The sequence below is a fragment of the Chelmon rostratus genome, chromosome 10, assembly GCF_017976325.1.
Source record: "Chelmon rostratus isolate fCheRos1 chromosome 10, fCheRos1.pri, whole genome shotgun sequence".
NCBI classification, from domain to species: domain Eukaryota; kingdom Metazoa; phylum Chordata; class Actinopteri; order Chaetodontiformes; family Chaetodontidae; genus Chelmon; species Chelmon rostratus.
In genome coordinates, this window is record NC_055667.1 from 11,540,532 (window position 1) to 11,548,331 (window position 7,800).

Genomic DNA, 7,800 nt, shown 5'->3' on the forward strand with positions numbered 1-7,800 from the left:
TCCCTCTGTTGCTCCAGGATACAGCAGGGAGGAGCTGAACCTTTGTGATGCTGCTGCGGCCGCTGCCTACGCCCGCACCAGATGAATGATGGGAAAGCTGAGAGAAGCGGAAGTAGGTTAGCGGCAGGCACCATTTGGAGGGGCCACCATGTGACTGTAATCTTTTTGTGTTCTGCCTAATCCAGTAGCATACAGTATGGCAGCGCGTGTCCGTGTGCGCCTTCATGTCAGGCGGCATTAGGAGGGATGTTGCACATCTAGTGCTCCCTCTAGCGGGGACAACGTGGAAAAACACGTGTCTTTGTTGTCCTGTCATGCAGGACGGTGACGCCGCAGAGAAAATGGCTGTATTTCTGTTGCTATTTTTTTTTGCAACTGCTCTTACCTGCTGCCTATTATCCACATTTATACAGTCTTATTTTATCTTATCTTATTGGCTAATTTGAAATTGTGAAATAGTCACAAGGTTTTTAAGCAGGGTCAAATCTACACTGCATGTGCTCAGCCACAAGGGCGGAAGTAATTAATTTTAACGTCAGAGTTTCCTCTGACTTGATATATCAAACAATGCCGTCTAATGTTTTCCCTAAAATAATGTTAAAAAAATGTTCATAGCACTTCATAAAGAAAACGTGAAAGAAGTATGTGACATGAATTATAGAGAGTTTTCACATTTTCTATGCAAATTATAGCCGAACTTGTCAGGTTGATTTGCCTGAATTTATGCCCGGCACTGGGCTGGACGTTAATGTGTTGCATGTCACATTTTCAACCACTAGATGGAGACCTACACCTGTTTCAAATGGGGAACTTGTTTCTGTCAACTGATGCGGTGGAATACAGGTAGTGCTGAGGAGGGAGTGTAGCATGTACACATAAAGAACAAAAAAACATTTCTCATCTCAAGCTCTAATAAACTGAGTTTGTTTTGTAGCCCTTCCTCAGAATAACACCGCACACCACGTGTTCCAGGGTCCACATCCGGTGAATGATGCGACCCATCAGATTCAGAGACTTAAACTACTGTAACTCTGCACTTTCTTACCGGTTGCAGAACACGGTGTATCACTGGCACGTCGTGCACTGCCCAGTAAACACTGTGTTCAGCTTCTACTCCTGCTTTTATTTCCCTGGTTTGTGCAGCAAAGTGAAAAATGTGCATTCCGAGAATGAGCCCCGTTCTGTTCTAGCGTCGGTAACGACTCACTTGCATTACTATCACGCTGACAAAGTCGGCACGCGACCACCAAGCTCTGTTCCACGAACGTCTCGGCTTGTCAGCAGTGGAGCGCGAGCCAACACTGGAATCACCCAGAGCACTTTCTGCCACGAGTCCGGGGACTTTCCCCTGAGCGCGAGATGAGGAATTGGATCCTCCGCGTGTAGCTCAGAGTGCAAGCCTTCCGAATGCCCGGATGTGGGTCAGCGAAGCGAGGTATAAATAGGCAGAGAGATTAGATGAGTCTACAATCATGGTTTCACAAAAGTATGACATGGTTTCAAAGTGTAATGTTCATCTTATAACATGTGAGCGAGTGCTTCCTCTAACAACGATCGTCTCTGTTGATTGTAGGAAACACGTTCTTGAATTAAAACACCCAAAGCCGCAATGAATCATGGGGGTTTTAAAGGCATGGCAATAGACCAAATAATGGCCGATACATATATGGCAAATAAGTTCTTATTTGTTTATACAGGCACATTGTGTGCCCCAGCACTGAAATACATACCGATAGAGACTGGATTGGAACCTGGCTTTCACTTCGAAATGCACATTGATGTTTTTAACAAAGAAGTTAGTTAAATCACAAACTACAAATCATGCATTATAAAACTCTCCAGTTATCATTGTCAAGCAGATATTATGAACCAAAATAAATAATACAAGAGGAAAAACAACAGGGAGGAATAAAGCTTCTCAAAACTGATTTGTTTCATTCTGAAATTTCTTGCAAATTGTTGTACATGATTCAAGTCACTTAGATAAAGGAAATTAAACTCCACCAAGAAAACATCTTATGCCCTCAAATACAATCGTTTAAGGGTTCTCAAAGGAATAAAGAATTTATGCTTATGTTTGTTAATGTGAGTCATGAACGGCATCTCATTTAAAGAAAGGAGTTGTTTTTTTTAACAAAAACAAGTTGTCTGCGAAAGCAAAAAACAATTTGTTTCATCTGTTAGAGCTGTGATACGACCATCTGAATCACCTAGCAGAGATCTCTTTCCCAGCATGCCATGTTTGCCAGCACATCATCCTTTCCACTGTTTTATGAGGACCGATTTAAATTAAAAAAAGGGAAAGCATGAAAGTAAGAAAGAAATTCTCCTAATAAAATAACACTCTCAGCCGCACAGCGAGCATGCTGAGGTCTGAGTCACCCGTCAAATTCAGTGCAGGGCAGCATCTGATCCTGAAAGAGCAAAGACAAATCAAGAGTTACTGTGAATAGTTCTCATGGAGGCAGCCAGGTGGTGCAAAATCTCATCACTTCTGATTGTTGTCATGTTTACAGACTTAGTTTTTTGCTGCCGGTATATCAGTGTGATACTGGGGGAAAACATAAGAACCTAACTGAAGCTACTCTCCCCCTACTGTGATCTTTCATATAGCTAACAGTGGAATATACTCATTTAAACATTCTACAGTTAATTTCATTCACAAAAAATGGCCATATCAGCACAGCAAAAGGTGAGAGCCAAATCAGTAAATATGCTGAGTCCACATGACAGTCACACCTGCAACAGTCAACTGTGGCCCACAATAAATTGTGCTTGAATAAAACTTTGAACCCACAGTTTGATGTACGTGTTTGTAGCAATCCAAAGTGAAAGTGTTCATTGTGCACAATAGCCCCTGTTCAGGTGTTATAGTACATCTGTGTCCCTGCTCCTCCTCTCCACTCACATTTCTGTCATCTCAGGCCCTTTTCATGCTATTCTCCTCTTATCCACCAGGTGCCCTCAGACTTTCTCTCCTTTCACCATGACCACACAGCCTTTCCCAACTTGTCACCTGGACTGTAAGCACTGGTCCAGCTCCTCTGCTCCTTGCAGATTGTAACATCACTATGCATGTGCCTCAGGGTTTTTCCTTTCTGTGTATCTGTTACCCTGTCCTGAAACCGCTTTTGCTTACCTGACTTCTGTTTGTCTGTTAGTAAATTGGATTGTAGATCCTTGCCTGCTCTTTCTGGATTTATTCGCCTGTGTTGGACTGCTGCCGTCTGGTTATGACCCTTAACCTATACTGGAAGTCTTTGACATTTTTTGATTGTCACAGTAAAATCATTGAACTGCACCAACTCTTCCTCAGAAGTCTGCATTTGGGTCTTTGCTCTGTTTTCCTGATTGCACAAGCCGTGACAGTCATATATGACTTAGTATGCTTAATACTAATAATTATTACTGATGTATCAATATGCCAGCTGCATCTTAATGCTGCAGTTGGATCAAGAAGAGTCAATTAACTGCTTTATACTTCTGGGCAGTTCAGTCTATAACAAAGCATCACATTCTAGAATCTGATCATATATTTTTTATGTAAAATTTGCACCAATAAGTAAATGTTCTTTGTAACTTGCACTTTGTGAAGACTGCTGGGTACTATTTTCAATAACAACACATTTCTTTTGTTAATGATATGCGTCATAACCCAAAGAGAAGCCTTTCTTTATCCATCATAACTACTGCTGTGAGGTGACACAATAATAAAAGTGAAGTCATTAAGGCTTTTGTGGCAACGATTGCTTACAACATCTTGCTTGTGTGATTGGACTGATATGAAAATTATACCCAGTATGTTGCACCAATATGATGGCACATTAATTACCGCTTGCGCCGACAGTGATGACAGACGATGACGGACAGACAGGCTGTGCTGCAGCCCACACAGACTGTGAGCAGTGAGGAGTTTTGTCAGACAGCACCGTCACAGTCAGCGTCCTGCAGGATTGACCTGCCGGGATCTTCTGCATTCGAGCTTGAAATGTTGCAGGACTCATCGTGGAGAAGAGAAGAGTGTTAACTCACATAATAGTGAGACATCAGTATTAAATGTTGTCCCAGGTTCTGCTGGAGTTCAGCCTGATTATATCATTTATATGTCAGAATGCTGCAGCAGTGAGTCTAAAATCAACATTTTATCACAATATTGCCATCTTTTATCTCTAACATGGGTTATTTTTATGCCTTTTGATCAAATGAAGGGTTATGTGCTCTTTACATAATGTAAAAGTACATGATAACAGAGCTAAAATAGCACTGTTTTTAGTAGGTTGTAAAAATTTGACCATTTGTTGCCACTCAACAGCAGCATTTTAAAAGCTTATATCATGAGCGACTTCGTCTGCAACATCTCTTCTAACTACAGGTGTGAGATAAATGCAGTGGAGGGAGAAGGCCAATTTTTAGTGATGGACTAAAGTTGCACTTACAGGTGAGACGGTTGCAGTTCCTGGAGTGCAGTTCCAGAAGAACAGGAAGTTACGACAAATATCTGGCGGATACGGAGCAGGGGGCGACATCCCTGTTTAAACAAGACCGTCAGAACTGGTCTCGGCTGGGATGAGCCATCAGTTCTTGAAGATCAGCAAAAACAAAGCTATAGGCCACTAGAACATGATTCATTGACATAAATGTTGTCTATGTATGTCTAATAACATACTGTATAACATCTACTATCATCCTCCTATTTCACGTTTTTTTTTACCTGTCTCTGTATGCGCCTGACTTTCTACTCTCATACATGTTGTTCCCCATTTTTTTTATGGTCTGCTTTTATTTATTTTTGGCCTTTCCATTTTCATCGCTCTTCTTTTTTTTCCCCCTCCAGCTTTCTTCTTACTTAGAGTCTTCTCATATCTGTAATCTTATTTCACAGACTGCTTCAGTCTCCTGTGTTTTCTCCATTTAATCCTATCATCTTTTCTTCATCTGTTTTTTTTTTGTACGAGTGAATTTCTCTCTCACTCCATTCTCTCCACCCAGTTTTCTGCTTTTCTTGTTTTCTGATCCGTCTGCCTCCACTCTTCCGTCCTACGCTCTTCCACTCTGGGTATCTCTTTTCATTGCTGTTATCTGTTTGTATATGAGGAGACAGTGATAACTTCCTGATGAATGCTTTATCACTGAGTCTCAGTTCTCAAAGACCTGAAGTGAGGCAGAACGTTGGAGCTCTTGGGTCTTAAAATTATTAAATCTAATGCATTAACCCATAATTTTACTTTTCTGTCAACACAGCTTATAATTAAGGTATTTATGTGTAGACCACATGGTAAAAATCTGTGGAGACACAAATTATGCACCCATATGTGACCTTATTTTCACTCCTCGGTGAAGGCTTTCCACAGTAATTGGAACCTGACTGCAGGGATTTGACTCAGTTCAGTGAATTCAGGTACTGATGTTGGCACACACTAAGTGTTCCAGTTCATCCACAAGGTGCTGGGTGACGTTGAGGTCAAGGCCGTATGAAGTTCTTCAACAACAAACAGAAAAAATATATATAAATGGCAATTATTTTTATGACTGAATACATTGGCATCATTCCTACATGGACCTGACTTTGTGCACAAGGACAGTGTCATTCTGAATCTCAATGTTGAAAGTACACCACTGTATAAAATATCATTAGAATCTGCAGGAGTGATATTTCTCATACTTGAAAATAATGAGTCTATAGCCAAAACCATCAAAAACGACCCCAGAAATGTACACAAGTATATGGACAAGGGTGTCCACATACATTTGGCCATATATTGTTGATGCTTTGTTAGTACTGCAGGTTTTCCGCACAGCATTTGCATCCTTTTTAATGAATCTCATTATTCTCTGCACTTCTACAGATGTTAAATTTGTATGCACATTTTTTGGTCACATGCGCTCTCATCTTGCCCCACACTCTCCTGCATCACTTCATTCCACAAGTTTCCATCTCCTCATTTTCTGTACTCCTTTATTTCCCTCCCCTCTCGCCCACTTTTTTTGTTCTGTATTTCACGGCACTAATTTACCATCTCTCCACTCTTCAAAGAGCGCCCTCCCCTCTGCTCCCATCACCAGCCTTCCTTTCCATTTCATATTTCTTTTCATCTGGCCTCCTCCAGCAGACCCTCCTGCATCTCCCCTGATCAGCCCACTCTGCCTATACAAGATGGCCATGTTGCAAATTGGGTTTATTTTACCTGCCTCCTGCTCTTTCCTACATTTTTTCTGTATCTCTTTATGCTGTATTTTTACCTCTTTGTTCATGTTTTTGTCTGAAGTTTGTCAAGCAGGTTTAGTCTTTATGGTAACAAAAACTAATACAGCACAGTCAGACCTGAAACAGTGGGTAAATTGAAATGCTTAATGCTGTGACTTTCTAAAATGTTCATCTCTGCACAGAAACCACATCATCCCTCACTCCTTGTCTCCAGGAACAAAATGCTGAATGTCATCACTTCTGTTTTATTCAGCATGAACATGGAAAGAAAAGCGCCGCAGCTCCTCCGCCTGTGAGCTGATGCACTCCTCCACTTACAGTATGTTTGTGTCATCTGCCGCCGATGCGGCAGTGAATGTGTGGCCAATGAAAGTAGGCAGTGGAGCCCATCTGATAAGACAGATCAAACGCCTTCTAATTCCAGAAATATATTTTGTGCCTCGGGACGTCAGTAATCCCTCCTTGATCAGCTGTCACTAAGCTGGTTCGGAAAATGCAAAGAGACATGTAACTGTGCCCGTTGCTGCATTCTCTGAATCCTCTGCTCCCACTTCCTCCTCCTCCTCCATCCTCCTGCTACCTTATAGCTTAGCTGTGTGTGTGTGTGTGTGTGTGTGTAAGTGTTGCACGCGGGGGAATCAGAGCTGAGGCTTTCTGCTCGAGTGTGCTTCCCTTCGGCGTCAGTGTGCCCTGGCAGTTGACCCTGATCTTCCTCTTTCCTCATCGTCTCTTCACACACCATTTCCTCTTCTCTCCCTTCCTTTCCTCATTCTTTGTTCTTTACTCTTTTGCTCTCGAGACTTACTCATTCCCCCTCACCCTGTCTCCAACTATTTTAAGCACTTATTCGTAATTATACACAAGCAAAAACACAAGCACACTTAAGTGCATTGATTTCATGGACAGAGATGCCTTGTCTGCTAATGGCTGCCAGATATGGCATCCATTTACAGGCAATTCATTATATTGACTGACTCGTCCTCTCTTACGTCCACCTTGCAGTCATTAGTGCACTGGGAAATTGCACAAAAATATATAATGTAGTGTCCATGTATTGCACTTGTTCCTAAGAGGATTGTAAAGATACAGCCTTTGAGACTTGCTGCTTCTACATACGCATGGACCATATATAATGTTTTTTAGCCCATAGCCCCGACATCCCTGCAGAAGGCCCGCTGTCACAAAGGAGGAAATAGCAGCAGGGAAGGATTAGGATGTGAGATGTGAAGCGGCACAAGAATTTCTCTCCATGAGAGGCTGCAGCTGTAAAAGGCCTCCTGTGTCCACCATCTTCACTTCCTACAGTTTCCCCCATAGAGAAACCTTTCCATTTTCTGCTTTTACACGACTTAGGTTTCATTAGTGAGATATATTAATAGAATTCACATATGAAGCACTTAGTATTACTTTTAAGTGCTATAATGTGAGGGAACACATCACACTGGCCTATTTTCAATGTCTGAATATCCACTTTTGGTAAATAAATGTAAGCACACTACAAGACAGTGTTGGTGCTTAAGGAAATCCTCATATGAGTTATGTTGTGTATAGATTAGAGGCACAAAGTACAGAACTCCCACAGCTTAAACTGCTTA